Below are 16,098 nucleotides of genomic sequence, written 5' to 3'. Positions count from 1 at the left end.
AGTACAGTATAGCATTTCAAGTAAAAGATTTAGAATTTTTTTTGTAGTAAGTACATGTAATTGCACAGTACTCAAATTACATTAGGAATTAAGTAAAGCATCTTGAGAAAAAAAAAATAACTTTCATTAAAGAGAATGAAATCAATTTACCTGAATTAAAGTCTTAGTCTCATGCCTCTGGAGAACAAGACTTGGCAGGTTCCAACCAAGTTTTAAAAGCTTCTAGTCTCCTAGGATAGAATCCTGGGCTCTGACATTTACTAAGTGAATTTCTATGAGTAACCTTTCTAAGTGCCAGAAATATAAATCTGAATACTATCTGAAAAAATAATAATTATATTTGCACTAAATATTTCACAGGACGGTTGAAGGGAAAACATACTATAGCTATGTAAAAATGATTATAATTTGGAAACATATTAATGATATTTTATTTCAACTGAAAAAATTTAAGAATAAATATTTCTCTAAGTCCTTTGTAGATGTTTCTCCCTTACATTATGCCAAATCTCTTTGGTATAAAAAATCAAGAATAAAAGGTGAGGTGTGAAAAACAAAGGTAGAGGTTAAATTTACAATGAGAAATCTCTCTATGGAGTTAAAATCATTGTCTTCCCCCTTTCCCATTTAGGGATTAATTATGATTCACTTAAAAGCTAGGACACTGGGTTCCCCCAAAAAAAATTTCCTGAAGAGAGGTAGCATTCCCTCAATTTTCAATTCTTTGCCACCATTAAAAAAAAAAAAAGAACTACTATAATTATTTTAATACATGTAAGTTATTTTCCTTTGATCTCTTTAGGAAATAGACTTAGTGATGGTATTTCTGGGTCAAAGGGTATGCATGATTATATAGTCCTTTAACCATAGTTCCAACTTGCTCTCCAGAATAGCTGGGATCAGTTAGCAACTCTACCAACAATGCAGAACAAGTCATTCTGGAAAGCTTAAGGCTAGCAAAAATTTGAAAAAAATCTTTAGAAAGTATACTTAACTCTGTATTCTTAAGTTACTGTTTTGCAATGCAGAAGCAGATGTAGATTATGTGGGACATGATGACTAGCTGGGGGAAAGCCCTTGAAGGACATAATCAAAGAAATGACTAGTTTTAGGAGGATGATTCTCCAGGGTGTTCATTCTGTAAAGACCGAGTGACTCTACTTCTGTTATGTGGAGTAGATTACTAAAACAATATTTTTTTATCATGGTGATTTCTATAAATGTTACTTCAAGATTCCTATAAGTGTTATTATAAAATGTCTAGTGTTGAGAGATTTCCAAAAGCATTTGGATATTTCCCTCCAAAGCAGAACATTGTTTGAATTGAGAATCAAGTCCATGAATAAAAATTGTTGATGACAGACGTGCCTAAAATGCAAACACATACACATATACACACTTGTGTGCATAAACACACATAAATACATATACATACACCTCCATACAAACACATATATGTTCATATATACAATATGTATACAGATACACTTGTATATGTGCATACATATATGCTTATACACTTATATACCCATCCAAACACATATAAATACTTACACACATTCACACATACACACATATACACATATATACCCTGTGCATACACATACACACACATATGCATGTACCTATACGTATATATTCATACATATGCACACCCATGTCACATGCATAATACAAACACATATATTCTCAATACACATAATATGCCACCATGCAGTGTACATATAAACACATACACACACCCATATGCATATAACTTCACACATACATACATATACACACATACACACCTGTGTGCACACACACATGTACACCTATACACATACACATATATCTAAAACAATATTAATATAGCTAACATATTATGCACACTTATCTCAACTGAATTTTTTTAAAAGTTTGACTATGTCTGAGATCAATGATTACTACTTTTTTTTTTCCTAATAAATTCTGCTCACAAAATAGGTGTTAAAATCATATGTCTGATTGTTGGGTATTGTTTGTTTTAGCATTTTAACTATACCAGTGTAGGTTTCTAATTTGATTTTGGGAGGTTAAAAAAAAAAAAGACACTAACTTCAAAAAGAATGATGGATTTGGCATGAAAACACAGTTTGAATTCTCAGCTTTGAAGTGAGAACTATGTGACCTTGGGTAAATAACTTCCTTTCCCTGACCCTTTGAAATCTTAGAAATGAGGAGGTTGACTTAGATTCAACAGTATTCAAGGACCCTTTCATGTCTAAGTCTATGATCCTCTGATTATAACTAATACCTTGTTATATAATTGTTTCAGTTCCCAAAAAAAGCTTCCCAAAGAAAGACCAACCAAGGGCATACTTACTCTTAAGAATTTCTTGCTATATCTTAGAGAAGGAATGTATTACATGGACCTTAAGAGCACAACTGGGGTCTGATAAGCAAAGATGATTTTTAAAATAATAATACTTATAAAAATTCTGGGAAGATGGCTGAGGAGGTCAGCAAATTTTAAGCTCTACAGATTTCTCATAAACACAGAACAAATCTGCTTAGGGAAAATGCAGGGGGGGGGGGGAGAGGGGGGAGGGGAGAGGAATGAGGGGAAAAAAAAGAAATGAAGTAAAAAAAAAAAGTGGACAGCAGAGAACACAAGAACAACCTATAAAGAAGCAAAGAAAATACATGAACATAATTTCTTCTATTGTTATATATGCTTTCTTGAAATGAAAATTTATTGTTATATATTTTAAATCCTCCCTGATGTTCTGTTGGGCACATGACAGTGTTCTGGTATGTTGTGTTTTATTTTGTTTTCCTTTTCTTTTTTTAAATTTTTTTTTCTTATGTTGTATTTACTGCAATAACTACATTGAAAAATAATGCTTATTAGAAAATATCTACAACTGGACTAGCCATATAATTATGTTTAAGGAAATATCTATATTACATTTGGGTAGCTAGAAGAGGCAAAGAATAAAACACCAGATTTGAAATCAGAAAGACCTGAGTTCAAATCTAGCCTCAAGACATTTAATAGCTATATGACCCTGAGCAAATCATTTAACCCCGTTTGCCTTAGTTTCCTCACCTATAAAATGAGCTGGAGAAGGAAATGTATCTCGGCCAAGAAAACCCCAAATGGAGTTAAGAAAGAACTGGATATAACTGAGAAACAACCAAACAAATTATTCAATTGTAAATATAATTACTTTAATTCAATGGTTTGTGAAAAGAAAAGATGATTTTGTTCAACGTTTATATAAAATCATAAGATTCATGAGTTTATTAGGACTGCCTTTGATTTTATAGATGAGGAAAAAACTCAAAGAGGTAAAGTGACTTATTATAAGCTCTGATAATTAACACAGCAGAGTTTCAAACCTAGACAAGTTGAATCAGTGGGGCATGACAGACAAAAGCACCAAATTCAGCCATAGGGTATTTGTTCAAAGCCTGGCTCTGTTGCCTGTATGACTTTGAGCAAATGACTTAACTCCTTCTGACCTCAGTTCTCTTATCTTTAAAATGAGAGAGTTCAACTAGATAACCTCTAAGGTCCCCTCCACTCTATAATCCTCAGTAGAAGATCAAGGTCTTCTGCTTCCAAATGTTATGTTTTCAAAATCATTTTTACAGCATCTTTCCCAATATAATGGACCCAAAGAATAACTAGAGTTGAAAATTTGACAAATTTCATTAAGGATCCAGGCCACATAAAAATACAAATATTAAAAGTTAACAAAAACAATCTATACAAAAGATTTGTGCTTTCAAGATTTGTGGACATTTTAAAAACTAACACTAGACCTCTATATTTACAGCTTATAACTGCCTTCTTTATTTATCCTAAAAAGATCATTCACCTAAGAGGCACTGAATTGAGGCTAGTCTCTGCTCTTCTGGCTGAACTAACAAAAGAAACAAGGAAACTATCTCATATCTAGGGTCTTCCCTTATATAGAAGAATCAGAATGAAGCAGGATTGGAAAAGGTGTGGAGCATGCCATTTGGAAAATAATTTGTTGTGTGTTTTTCTTTCCAGGCTTGCAATTCAACATTTCTAGCAAATTCTATTTTAAAAGAGGCCTTTAGAGGTGTACTTACAGTTAATATGCTTCACTTTACCACACACATGCACTGGATATGATATGGTGGAAAGAATGCTGACTTTGGCATCAGAAGACCCGAATTTGAATTCTGGCTCTGCTGGTGTGTTCCTGGGCAAATCACCCTCCTCTCCCGAGTTAGAGATCCTTCATCTGTAAAATGGAGGAGGTGGAATGAATGATCTTTAAGGTCCCTCCCAGTTCTGAATCATGATCCTATGAACCTACCAAAAGAAAGAGTGAACAAAACTCTGTCAAGATGGTTTCTTTTTTTAAATTATTATTAAGGCTTTTTATTGGCAAAACATATGCCTGAGTAATTTTTCAATATTGACTTTTGCAACATCTTCTGTTCCAAATTTTCCCCTCCTTCCCTCCATCCTCTCCTCTAGATGTAGTCCAATACATGTTAAATATATTAAAATATATATTAAATCCAATACATGTATACATATTTACATAGTTATCTTGATGCACAAAGAAAAATTGGAGATTGGGGGGGAAAAAAAACCTGAGAAGGAAAACAAACATGTAAGCAAACAATAACAGAAAGAATGAAAATGCTATGTTGTGGTCCACACTCAGTTTAGTCCTCTCTCTGGGTGTAGAAGGCTCTCTTCATCACTGAACAATTGGAACTAGTCTGAATCATCTCATTGTCGAAGAGAGCCACGTCCATCAGAATTGATCGTCATATAGTCTTGTTGTTGTCATGTATAATGATCTCCTGGTTCTGCTTATTTCACTTAGCATTGGTTCATGTAAGTCTCTCTAAGCCTCTCTGAAATCATCCTGCTGGTTGTTTCTTATAGAACAATAATATTCCACAACATTCATATACCATAATTTATTTAGCCATTCTCCAACTGATGGGCATCCACTCAGTTTCCAGTTTCTAGCCACTATAAAAAGAGCTGCCACAAACATTTTGGCACATACATGTCCCTTTCCCTTCTTTAGTATTTCTTTGAGATATAAGCCCAGTAGCAGCACCGCTGGATCAAAGGGTATGCACAGTTTGATAACTTTTTGAGCATAGTTCCAAATTATTCTCCAGAATGTTTGGATTCGTTCACAATTCCACCAACAATGTATCAGTGTCCCAATTTTCCCACATCCCCTCCAAGATTCATCATTATCTTTTCCTGTTATCTTAGCCAATCTGAAAGATGTGTAGTGGTATCTCAGAGTTGTTCAAGATGGTTTCTTAATAGGGGAAAAAAGTTTATGTTTAAACTTATTTTCTGGGATCCACATTATCTAATATCACTGTTCCCTTTCCTACTCAAATAAACTATTCCATGGTTGAGGTCAACTGTAATCAACCTAAAGACAATCTTAATAAAATATTAAGGAAAAGAGTTGGATTATCTTTAAATCATGGACCCAATATTTTAAATAATCAAATGTATTACCTATAGAATCAGATTTAGAATTGAAAGAAGTCTTAGAGAAGATATACTTCTGATCCCTCACTTTGCAGAAGAGGTTACTGAAGCTCACAAAGCCAAGTACAAGTCATTTGCTCATGGGCATATATCAAACGTGGAACTTGAACTGGAGCTTTCTTTTATAGCCCTGAGAGTGTATTTGGAGGACCAATGGCACTATGGAGTAATGTCTTGACTCAAGAGTGAATTGGATTTAAGTGAGGCAGAACTACCCAAAGTTGTCAACCTCATTCTCTCTTTCAGAACCAATGAAGTCCAGAGATAAGACAAGAGTCATCACAACAGGTAATGGTCTGGGGTGTAGCCGATGATTTTGGCTGCTTCCGCACCTAACCAAGATCTAAGCTCTCCACGGTGCCTTCTTAGCTGCCTTCTTGGCCAGTGGAAGAAATTGTCCCTGTCCTTTTAGGTAGTGGGAAGTCTTCCCATGCTTGAGGCCCATCAATTAGTACTGAGATAGGTAAAGAGGCCTCCATCACATCTGGGAGTGTCCTCAACATCCTGTAGGCTGAGAAAGTCCCTCTACTTCACTGATAAATCTTAAACCCCCACCATAAATCCTAAAATCTTAAACTAGAAAGGACTTTAGAGATTACCTAGTCTATTTAAGTCTTATATATCCTAAGTCTTAATTAAAGATGATAAAACCAAAGCAAGTGAAATAACTTGCACCAAATCATACAGTTGGGAATAGAACCCAGGTCCCTGATACCAAATCCATTTCTCTTTTGACCAAAGCTACACTGATCCCTAATTTTAAGTATGAAACTTCAACTGGCTACTATATCACAAAATATTAACAATTGCCTAAATATCAGCATCTCCTCCACAATATCCATGGAAAAGGGATCAATATTAACAACACTGATTCTTCTAGACTTAACTTCCTCATACATCTGAATGAGGTTGTAAGAAAATGAGGAAGTCCTGGGTTTTAGCCATTTTGTGATCTGAGGACTTTTAAAGGTCCCTGTGACCTTTTTAGGAGGTCCAAAACCATTTGCATAATATTGAGATATTTTAACATTTGATATGGTAACTATCATTAAGGGACAGTTAGAATGCCAAGCTAATACCCGAATTCAACTCTGGTCTCAAACACTATGTGACCCTGGGCAAATCATTTAAGCCTGTTTGCCTCAGTTTCCTCATCTATAAAACAGACTAGAGAAAGAAATGACAAAACACTCCTGTTTCTTTGCCAAGATAACCAAAAGGGAACATAAAGAATTGGTTACAACTCAACAACAAAATATCAAAAAATAACCCACATAAACAATAGTTCTTTGGTAAAGAAAGAGCTCCTCAACAATTTTTTAAAGTGTATAAGGGTCCTGAAACAAAAAAGTTTGAGAATCATTGAGCTCTGAACAGTCCATCTTCACCCTGGCTAGTGTGTAAGGCCCAGGTGAAAGGAACCATAACTATTTCATAACATATGACTGAACAACAATGCCAGAATACTTTGTTGGCATCAAAAATTACTACTTTGGATGACAGCTGATATTAAAAAGGAAAGGCTCATCACATTTATGGCAGAAGGGGACATGAGAAAAAGAAGGAAGCTTTTTATTGCATATCCAATTGAAGCTCTTTTCCTAATACCATTATGTATACTAAGATATCACAGCAGACAATTCATGGAATCAACATCCCTCAAAAAAAGGAGATTCACTTTATTCCAAATCATTTAATAACTGGCATATCTCAAGTTCTTTCCTTATTTTGTTGCTCTTCACTCTGCTCCTGGTTAGATTTCTCCATTCATAGGGAAAATATCACTTTCTATTTAGCTATCTGAACCTCATATTTTTTATCCAAACAAATTCTAAACGAGCACTTCCACTACTAGATATTATATATTCTGATGTTTCTCAATGAAAGATAGCTAGATGTGATGGAAAAAGCACTGGACTCTGGAGATCGAATCCTGCTCACTTCCTCTGTCTCCTAGATGGTATCTAATCTCTAAGAATCTAGCTTTATTCTAGCTCTAAGAATCTAAAAAAGGAAGTCCTTTGTCTTTGAGGCTTGTTTTTCCACATTTTTTAAAGGAAAGAATTCAGTAGTGGAAAGGGATTCTGTCCTTGAATCTCAAAGCACCTGCTTTTAAATCTTGACACTACCACTTACTACTTATAAGTGACTTCTCCTTACCCAGGACCTTTACTTATCATGCAAACCACTAGCAAATCTTACCAGAAAACTTTCCTTATCTGCATATCTCTAAGAGTCTTTTCAACTTGGAAAGTGCTATCTTCAGGGCTTATAGACAGTCTATGTACTATATATGTGACTTTATACTTTGCAAGGAGAAAAGGGGAAAGGAAGAAGAGGAAAGGGAAGTAGTGGCACAGCTATAGATATTGTTCTGTAGCTGTGACCTGTGGAAATGCCAGAATAACCTAGAGCCATAAGTAGAGCAGCAAACTGAGTTCTGGTCCTAGACTCAAGATTTGAGATGAAATCAAGATCTGAGATGAAATCAAAATCTGAGATCCTAATTAGCTATATAACTTTATGCAAGCCCAATTCCAGTTTCCCACACTTCTTAGCTGTATAATATTCCTGCTTCAGTTTTGTAAAATAGGGAGAAAAAAAGTTTCTACCTCCTTGGACTGTTATAACTGCTGTAAAATGTTTAGCACAGTGCCTGGCTCGTTGTGGTGTTGTTCAGTTGTGTCCCACCTCAAGGACCATATGGCAATACTGGTCATGGGGTTTTCTTGGTACAGATCCTGGAATGCTCTGCCATTTCCCTCTCCAATGGGAAATAAGGTAAACATCTGTTAAGTAGCTTGCGCAGAATCATACAGCTATTAAGCCAAATTTGAACTCAGGCCTTCCTCACTCCAAGCTCAATGCTTTATTTACTAAACCATCTAGTTGTCTCACCTGGCTCATAGTAAGTGCTATATAAATGTTAGCTATTATCATTATTATATAAAATAATATGAATAAAACACTTTGCAGACATAAAAGCTCTAAATAAATGCTAGCTATTATTACTAAAGAAGATGTTAATAAAGTCCTTTGCCAAACTTAAAAGTCTAAATAAATGCTAGCCATTAGTACAAAAATTAGGTAATATGAATGAAGCCTTTTGCAAACCATAAAGTTCTGCATACATACTAGTTGTCCTGAGGATGACTAGAAGCTCTCTGGCTTCCGAAAGAGCCGAATTACTACAGGGTGAACTTAATACATGTTGAATACACGTAGAATGAGCCAATCAGTGGATGTTTGCCTTATCTAAAAGGTCAGTCTTCCTTAAGAATGAGACTTAAGACGCACTTCCACACTCTCCCACCGCTTATCTAAATATGCGCAATTCCCCAAAACTTAAGTTTCCAGGGCTCCCTTTCCCTTCCTTTCCCCGGGCTTCCTGGACCCGCAGCACACGCACCTTTCCTCTGGCTGTCACTACCGCTTGGTCTCGATACTCGCCTCGGAGCGCCTGAGCTGCCGGACCCGCTGCCCCTGCTTGCTGCCGCCGCGGCGAGGACAGCCCAGCCGGAGGAGGAGTGAGGGAAGCCCTCGTGGCTGGTACAGGTGGAGGCTCCGCAACAGAGAGACAAGCACAAAGCGCGCGGGGCTCGGGCCCGGCCGTAGACTTCCTTTAAAGGCGCCCGCCCCCCGCACTCGGCCGGCTCAGGCGGGCAGCCAGTCGGGCTCTAGCACAGCGGGAGAGGCCCTGCGCTGTCCCTGAAGGCTGGCCCCGCCTACCCTTCGAAACTGGAGCCCCAGCCAGGTCTGGGCGGAGAACTGGTGTGTGTGGCAGAGAGGAGGGGTTGGGTGGGGTGTGGCAGAGCCAGAGTGCCACCTTCACGTCTGGTTACCGCAGTCGGCTGAGAGGGGATGCCCCGGGGCGGGAGCTGCCGAGAGACGTGCGCAAAGACAGATGGGAGCGACAGCCAATGAACCTGCTCTGCGTTCTGCCACCGCCCGCCTCATTCCCGTTCCTCCCTAATCGTCAGAATTAGCCTCTCGGGCCTCGAGCCAGTAATTTACTTCGCTTGCAGGCTCTGCATCCTTTCTCCCTGCCCTCTCGGCCCAACTGTAATTTACTCCTTTCAAACTTAATACTTACACAAATGAAATACACAGACAAAAAGAATATGGAATAAAACTTGAAACCAAATAAAAGTATAAAATCGAAACTATCTTTTATGAGTTAAAAGAAAAAAGTTATCAAGATCACAGATCCCGGGAAGGAAGAAGCTGTGGAGACGAATATTCCAACATGTACCTCACTTGGTAAACAAGGAAACAGAGTTTGTGTAGGGTCACACAGGCCGCAAGGGGCAAAGCTGGAATCACGCCCAGTTCCTCAGACAACAAAGTCCGGGCTCTCCGTGCCACGAAGCAGCACGGATGGAGAGCTTGAAGGGCTTTGGAGAATCCAAAAGCTGTCTCGGAGACTGTTTCCCGGGGCAAGCCTTGCAATCCCCCGAAGCAAGAAAGCATCTTTAGCTCGGGAAAAGAATGACCTCCAGAAACTATAATATAGAGGTTTCCTCATCTTCCATTCCATTAAGTAACTTTTTCTTATAATAACGATAGCTTGATACATTTAAATACTACCTAGCTTTTTCTCAGGGACTGAGACGCTATGCTCCCCTGCCTTTTCCGTTCAGTACCTCCACTTCCTCCTTGTAACAGTACCTACCTCCTAGGGTTTTATGAGAATATCAAATGCAACAAATTTGTATAAAACCCTTGAGGGGCACCAAAGAATACATGCAGAGGGCTGGGAGACCTGAAGTGCTTTCCTACCTCCCCCACCTCTCTACCCACTACCTGACAATCTTGCCCAAGCCTCAGGGAAGAACAAAATGTATTTGGGGAATGGCTAAACAAGATGTGGTATGTGAATGTAATGTAATGGTACTATACCACAAAAAATTACAAATATGAAAAGTGCAGAGAAGCATGAAGAGACTAACTAAACTGATGCAGAAAGAAATCAGCAGAACTAGGAAAACAATGCAACCAGTGTCTCCTGAAATAGACCAACAGGAGATAAACTGCTCAGACCAGATCATACGATTACGACATTAAATAAACATTTAACGTGTGCAGACTAGTTTGTTTCAGCTTGAGGTTCTTCAAGGATCACTTGAAGGGGAGTCGGGGATAGAGTCTGAGAGGCTCCCTGGCCCATGACACCAGAGAGAACTAAAGCAAAACACAGACCAATGAGACAGACATACAACCCAAGGGAGACAACGAACCACCCGAGAGAACCAGTCAGGACTGTCACCGGAGCATCCTGTGGAGGTCAGCAGGGGTGTTAACGCTGCATTCAGCTTAGCCACTTGCTACAGATACAGGAGTACTCACCAGACCAGACAGGTGGCATCAAAATAGCCCTGCAGGGGCCCTTCAGGATGTTATTGACCAGATTAGAATTTGGATTTAGGTAGAATCAACCTACACTGTTTCAAACACAACTGGGGCCTGGGAACATCAATCCCGGTGGCCACCCCCTAGGCAGAGAGCGGTGCAGGTAGAGCCAACAGAAGATGAGTCAAAGGCTATTTCTGTAGGACTCCAAATGAAATAGACTCACACGAGATAAACTGCTCAGACCAGATCAAACGGTAGTTTATTAGCCGGCCTGCAACTGACCCCGCCCTAGGCAGGCTAATGGAGATCAGCCCCCACCCCTTAGAGAGGTATACTTTTAAGCGCATTTTCCACTTTCTGGTACAACCTTGCAGTTACATTTTTACATTAAACATTGACTCTATTTCTCACTCAGGATAGGGGTGAGCACACAACTGGACATGTCTGACATTTTGTAATGTTAACCTGATATTGTTGAGCAAACACTTCTTACAATATCTGTGGCCTCATGACCTGGACAGGACCCTGTCCTTTGTCCATTTCATCTCCAGCAATATAGACTGAAAAAACAATCCAAAACTAGACTGAAGACTGACTGTAATGACTTAGTTTTTCCTCTAAATAAACTCTGAGAAAGTTCAATTCCAGTCTTTATAGACTGAGAACTATGTGTAGAATAGTATGAATTATTGTCATACTTCATTGATATAATTGTTTTCTGAGCTGCTCTTTCCATTTCTCCATACTCCCCACCCTCACCCCCTAGTTAATTGGTTTTTAAAAGAAAGAATGGCTTTTTTGGCAGAAGTGGAAAGGCTATATTTGGAAATTAAAGGAATGTAAAATTAGAAGATATAAGTTTTGTTTTTTTTTTTTTTAATGAAAAGGATAGTAATATATCAGGGGAAAGAAAAGGTACCCTTTCTTTCTATAAACTGGCCATAATCTGAAAGGTTGCGGTATGTATGCCTAGACAGACAGCTCTGTAATCAGAGCAAAAGGCAGATGTGATGGGAATGTCAGAAAGTAAAATAGACTGACTGACAGGAAGATCAACCATTCCCTTGGATGCCTTTAAAAATCTAGCTTTTGAAACTCAGTCAAGGATAAAAAGTACTGTGTGGTTTGTAATCTACCCAATAAATTACAGAGATCTCTCAAGATGTAAATAAAAAGTTTTATTCATTTCTCATGAGAGCAGATGTCACACACACACATCCCCCCCCACCATACAAGAAATGAAAGTGAGGGCCCTAGCATAAACAGCCTGAGCGATATATATATATATATTCCCTGACCAACATTAACCTCCCTCTGCTGGCTCATCATTGGCTGAGAATGTGGCCTTACATTCTTTTTTTTTTTTTTTTTTTAATAGCTTTTTATTTACAAGTTACATGCATGGATAATTTTACAATATTGACAACTGCCAAACTTTGTTCCAATTTTTCTCCTCCTTCCCCCCATCCCCTCCCCCAGATGGCAGGTTGGCCAATACATGTTAAGTATGTTAAAGCATATATGTCCTAACAATTATTTTGCTGTACAAAAAGAATCAGAGTTTGAAATAGTGTACTATTAGCCTGTGAAGGAAATCAAAAATGCAGGTGGACAAAAATAGAGGGATTGGGAATTCTATGTAGTGGTTCTTAGTCATCTCCCAGAGTTCTTTCGCTGGGCGTAGCTGGTTCAGTTCATTACTGCTCCATTGGAACTGATTTGGTTCATCTCATTACTGAAGATGTATGGCCTTACATTCTAAGAGGGAAAGCTATTTCAAAAAGGGGAATGAGGAAATGGCACATAAATTCAAATTTGAACAATGATATGTCTTTTGCTGACCCTAAAGTATGTGTTCTCAACGTATGGACTGGATCAGCCTGCTCCGTATATTTGGAAAATTGTTCTGTCCAAAAATTGTCAGGAAGGAAAGGCAGGGGGAAAAACAAGAACCCCATTCTATAGCTTGATTAAATTATGATTTCCCTTTGAAGAAACATCAAACTTTTCCATTCAGCAGCTTTGTAGAGAGTAATCCTTGTGCTTCTGTAAGAGGCTCAGAGGCAGTATTGTCAGGAAGGAAAGGCAGGGGAAAAACAGGAACCCCATTCTAAAGCTTGGTTAATTTATAATTTCCCTTTGAAGAAACATCAAACTTTTGCATTCAGTAGCTTTGTAGAGAGTAATCCTTGTGCCTATCTTTTTAAGAGGCTCAGAGGCAGTAGAAGCAGGAAGGAGATTTCCTCATTCTCCTTGCTTCTCAGCCATAGTAGTTTTGCTACTCAATCCAACTTCTCAAATCATTCAAGACACCACATCCTGCAGGGCTCAGTTCCAAGGAGTTCAAGGCACAGTTGAAATACATCCAGCAAGCAGCAGAGATACACATTCTCTATGAAAACATAAACACATAGAGGATAAATCTTTGAGGCAGGAAGCAGCTTCCTGGAGTTGGACTTCTGGAAGCAAAGAAGAAACCCAACTATTAATTGAAAATAGACCTAGCTCTGGCTAGGGAGGCAAGTAGACCCATGGAGCCTCCCTGAGTGACCTGCTTGGCAGAAATGCGGCATTCAAGGAGCTACAGCTTGGCATCTCTATAAGTAAAGAAAGGACATTATTGTGTTGTCCACGTGTGTTCCCTACACCTTTGCCTCGCTGACATCACACTCTGAGTTTGTGCTCACTTTTCCCACCAACATTATGCATATTGATGAGAGATTATATCCTAAGTTTGGTGGGCAGAAAGTTCAGTTGTTTTTGTGGTGCCTGATTGTTCAAGACCACACTGGGTTTTTTGTTGTTTGGCAAAGTTAAGGCACAGTTAAGTTATTTGCCTGGTGTCCCACAGCTAGGAAGTGTCTGAAGCAAGATTTAAATTTATGAAGATGAGTCTTCCCAACTCCAGGCCCAGCACTCTATCACCACCTAAGTAAATGCCATTGACTGAACTAATTGTTTCTTCTGGTTGATAGTAAAGATCAGTGAGCTGATAGGGGCTCATGAGTTGTGGATTTAAGAGTTCAGATCCACACAATATGCTCATAATCAAGAAGTGGTCACCTCTCCGCTACCTGTGGGTAGCAAGTAGGTGGAAAAGAGCAGGAGTGCTATATGCAAATACCTTGGTTTGTCACTCTATCAACAAACATTGCACTAGGCACCCAGAATACAAAACTAATACGTTTTGGCTCTGAATGAACTTATATTCTCAGGAAAAACAACATATAAGCATATAAGTAAATATAAAGTAATGGAGGTGGTACTTGCAACTGGGAAGATAAAAGGAGGCTTCATGTCTGAGGTGGGTTTGACTTGAGCTCTAAATACAGACAGAGATTCTAAAAGGCTGAGGTGAAGAATGTTTCTAGGCTTAGGGAGTCACCTATTTGAAGATAAGGAAACAGAATGGAATGTTGCCCATAAGGAGGAGCAAGTAGTTCAGCCCAGCCTGGAGGGTGTAAAGAAGGGCAATCTATATTTGGCCTGGAAAGGTAGACTAAAGCCAGACTGGGGGGCCTGAAATGCCAAACAGAGAATTTATAATTCATCCTAGAGTCCATAGAGGCTTATTGGAAGTTTTTGAATGGGGGAATGACATGTTCATATTTGTATTTTTAGAATATAAATTTAGCAGTTTGTGAAGAGAGAAAAATAGAGATAGAAGACAAAAGCCACTTGAAGCAGAAAGATAATTGTTTAATGAGTATTATAGCTATCCATGTAATGAGTAAAGAGGGACTGAACTATGAATATAGGTGAATTAGGAGAGAGAAAGGGATGGATGAAAGACCTTGTACAGATAGTAGATATTTGACAATGGATTAGATATGGTGGGGTGAGAAAGGGCTGGGGGTCAAGAGTGTTGAGCAAGAGGGAAAAGTCAAAGTTGACCATGAGGTTATAAAGAAATAGGGATATGAGCTTAGGGGAAAATAATGAATTTTGTCTGCACTATATTGAAAAAGATGCTTCAAGGATCCCAACTATAGAACTGGAAAGGTCATCTAATCCAATCTCTTGAAAAGAAAATATCAAGAAAACAAAGTATAAAACAACAAAAAACTTTGTTTTGTTGTTTTCTTTTTCATTATAGATTTATAGATTATTCCTATCTTAAGAGAGGTCTCATAACGAAATAAAACAGTTAAGTAAAACTAAAAATACAGAGACATCTGAAAGTGAATGCAACATTTCACATTTGTATCAATACTCACCTTTTAAAAAATAATAGAAATTTATTTTCTTTCCTTCCCATTCCTGTCATTGCAAAAGAAAAAAAAAAAAAGAAGCAAACTTATTCTAACATAATAAAACTAAAATAAATTCCCTTGATGTCTGTACATTTTACAGATAAAGTAATCAAGGCCCAATAAGCATAAGTGACTTAGCTAAAGTCACATAGACATTAAGCATCAGAGTAAGGATTTGTCCTCTGTCTTCTAACCCTAGAGGCAATGTGCTTTCCACTGTACAATGGACATCCAGGTAGAAATATCCATCAAGCATTTAGTGATCTGGGACACAAGTAATGAACACAAGAACCTAAATTACAGCCTGTGACCTTTAACCTTAAATTTAGCGCTCTTTTCTTTCCTTTCTTGACTCTTGGCCCACTAATTTCATATCCCTGAGGTTTACAGAAGCTTATAATACAAAGATAATTAAGCAACCCCCTGGGGACTTGTCTTGGGAAGAATTAATACAGCCTTAGACATCTGCTCCTTCAGCATAAAGGGGAACCTGCTCAGAGATTTTTCTAACACCTGTATTTCTAACTGCAAAAAATGGGAAACAACCTAGATATCTAAAGAGAGGGCAAAGAAGTGATTCATGTAATCAAATATGATGTGTGTTCAGTTATACAGTTGTGTCCGCCGGTCTGTGACCCCATTTGGGATTTACTTGATAGAAATACTAGAGTATTTTGCTATTTCTTTCTCTAGTTCATTTAACAGATGAGAAACTGAAACAGACAGATAGGGTTAAGTGACTTGCCTAGGGTCATACAGCTAGGAAATATCTGAGAGCAGATTTGAATTCAGGAATATTCAACTTCCTTACTCCAGGCCAAACACTCTGTCCTCTGGGTCTCCTAGCTACTTCATAATGATGTAATTATGATTAAATATGAAGAATGTCCACATACCCAGAAAAAAAGAAAACTTTACAAAATATTGCAAAATTAAAAAAAAAAAAAAAAGCAGAAC

General features: G+C 38.2%; 1 protein-coding gene across 2 annotated transcripts in view; it reads right to left on the bottom strand.

Annotated features, from left to right (window-relative positions):
• SLC26A2 (solute carrier family 26 member 2) overlaps nucleotides 1-9,987 on the bottom strand; it is a 31,684-nt gene extending 21,697 nt beyond the window's left edge. Inside the window, exons 1-2 of one of the 2 annotated variants that reach the window (XM_051978689.1) lie at nucleotides 8,946-9,987; nucleotides 4,087-4,241 (exon numbers count right to left, since the gene is read on the bottom strand). The gene's annotated coding sequence lies outside the window, so the exon portion shown is untranslated. Of the gene's footprint in view, nucleotides 1-4,086; nucleotides 4,303-8,945 lie in introns of those variants that run through there. The other variant, XM_051978690.1, reaches the window with a different exon arrangement.
• Nucleotides 9,988-16,098: the final 6,111 nt, after the last annotated feature.

Source organism: Antechinus flavipes, chromosome 2 (genome assembly GCF_016432865.1).
Source record: "Antechinus flavipes isolate AdamAnt ecotype Samford, QLD, Australia chromosome 2, AdamAnt_v2, whole genome shotgun sequence".
Taxonomy (NCBI): domain Eukaryota; kingdom Metazoa; phylum Chordata; class Mammalia; order Dasyuromorphia; family Dasyuridae; genus Antechinus; species Antechinus flavipes.
Note: the sequence above shows the minus strand (reverse complement) of the source record. Positions and strands in the feature narration are given on the sequence as shown.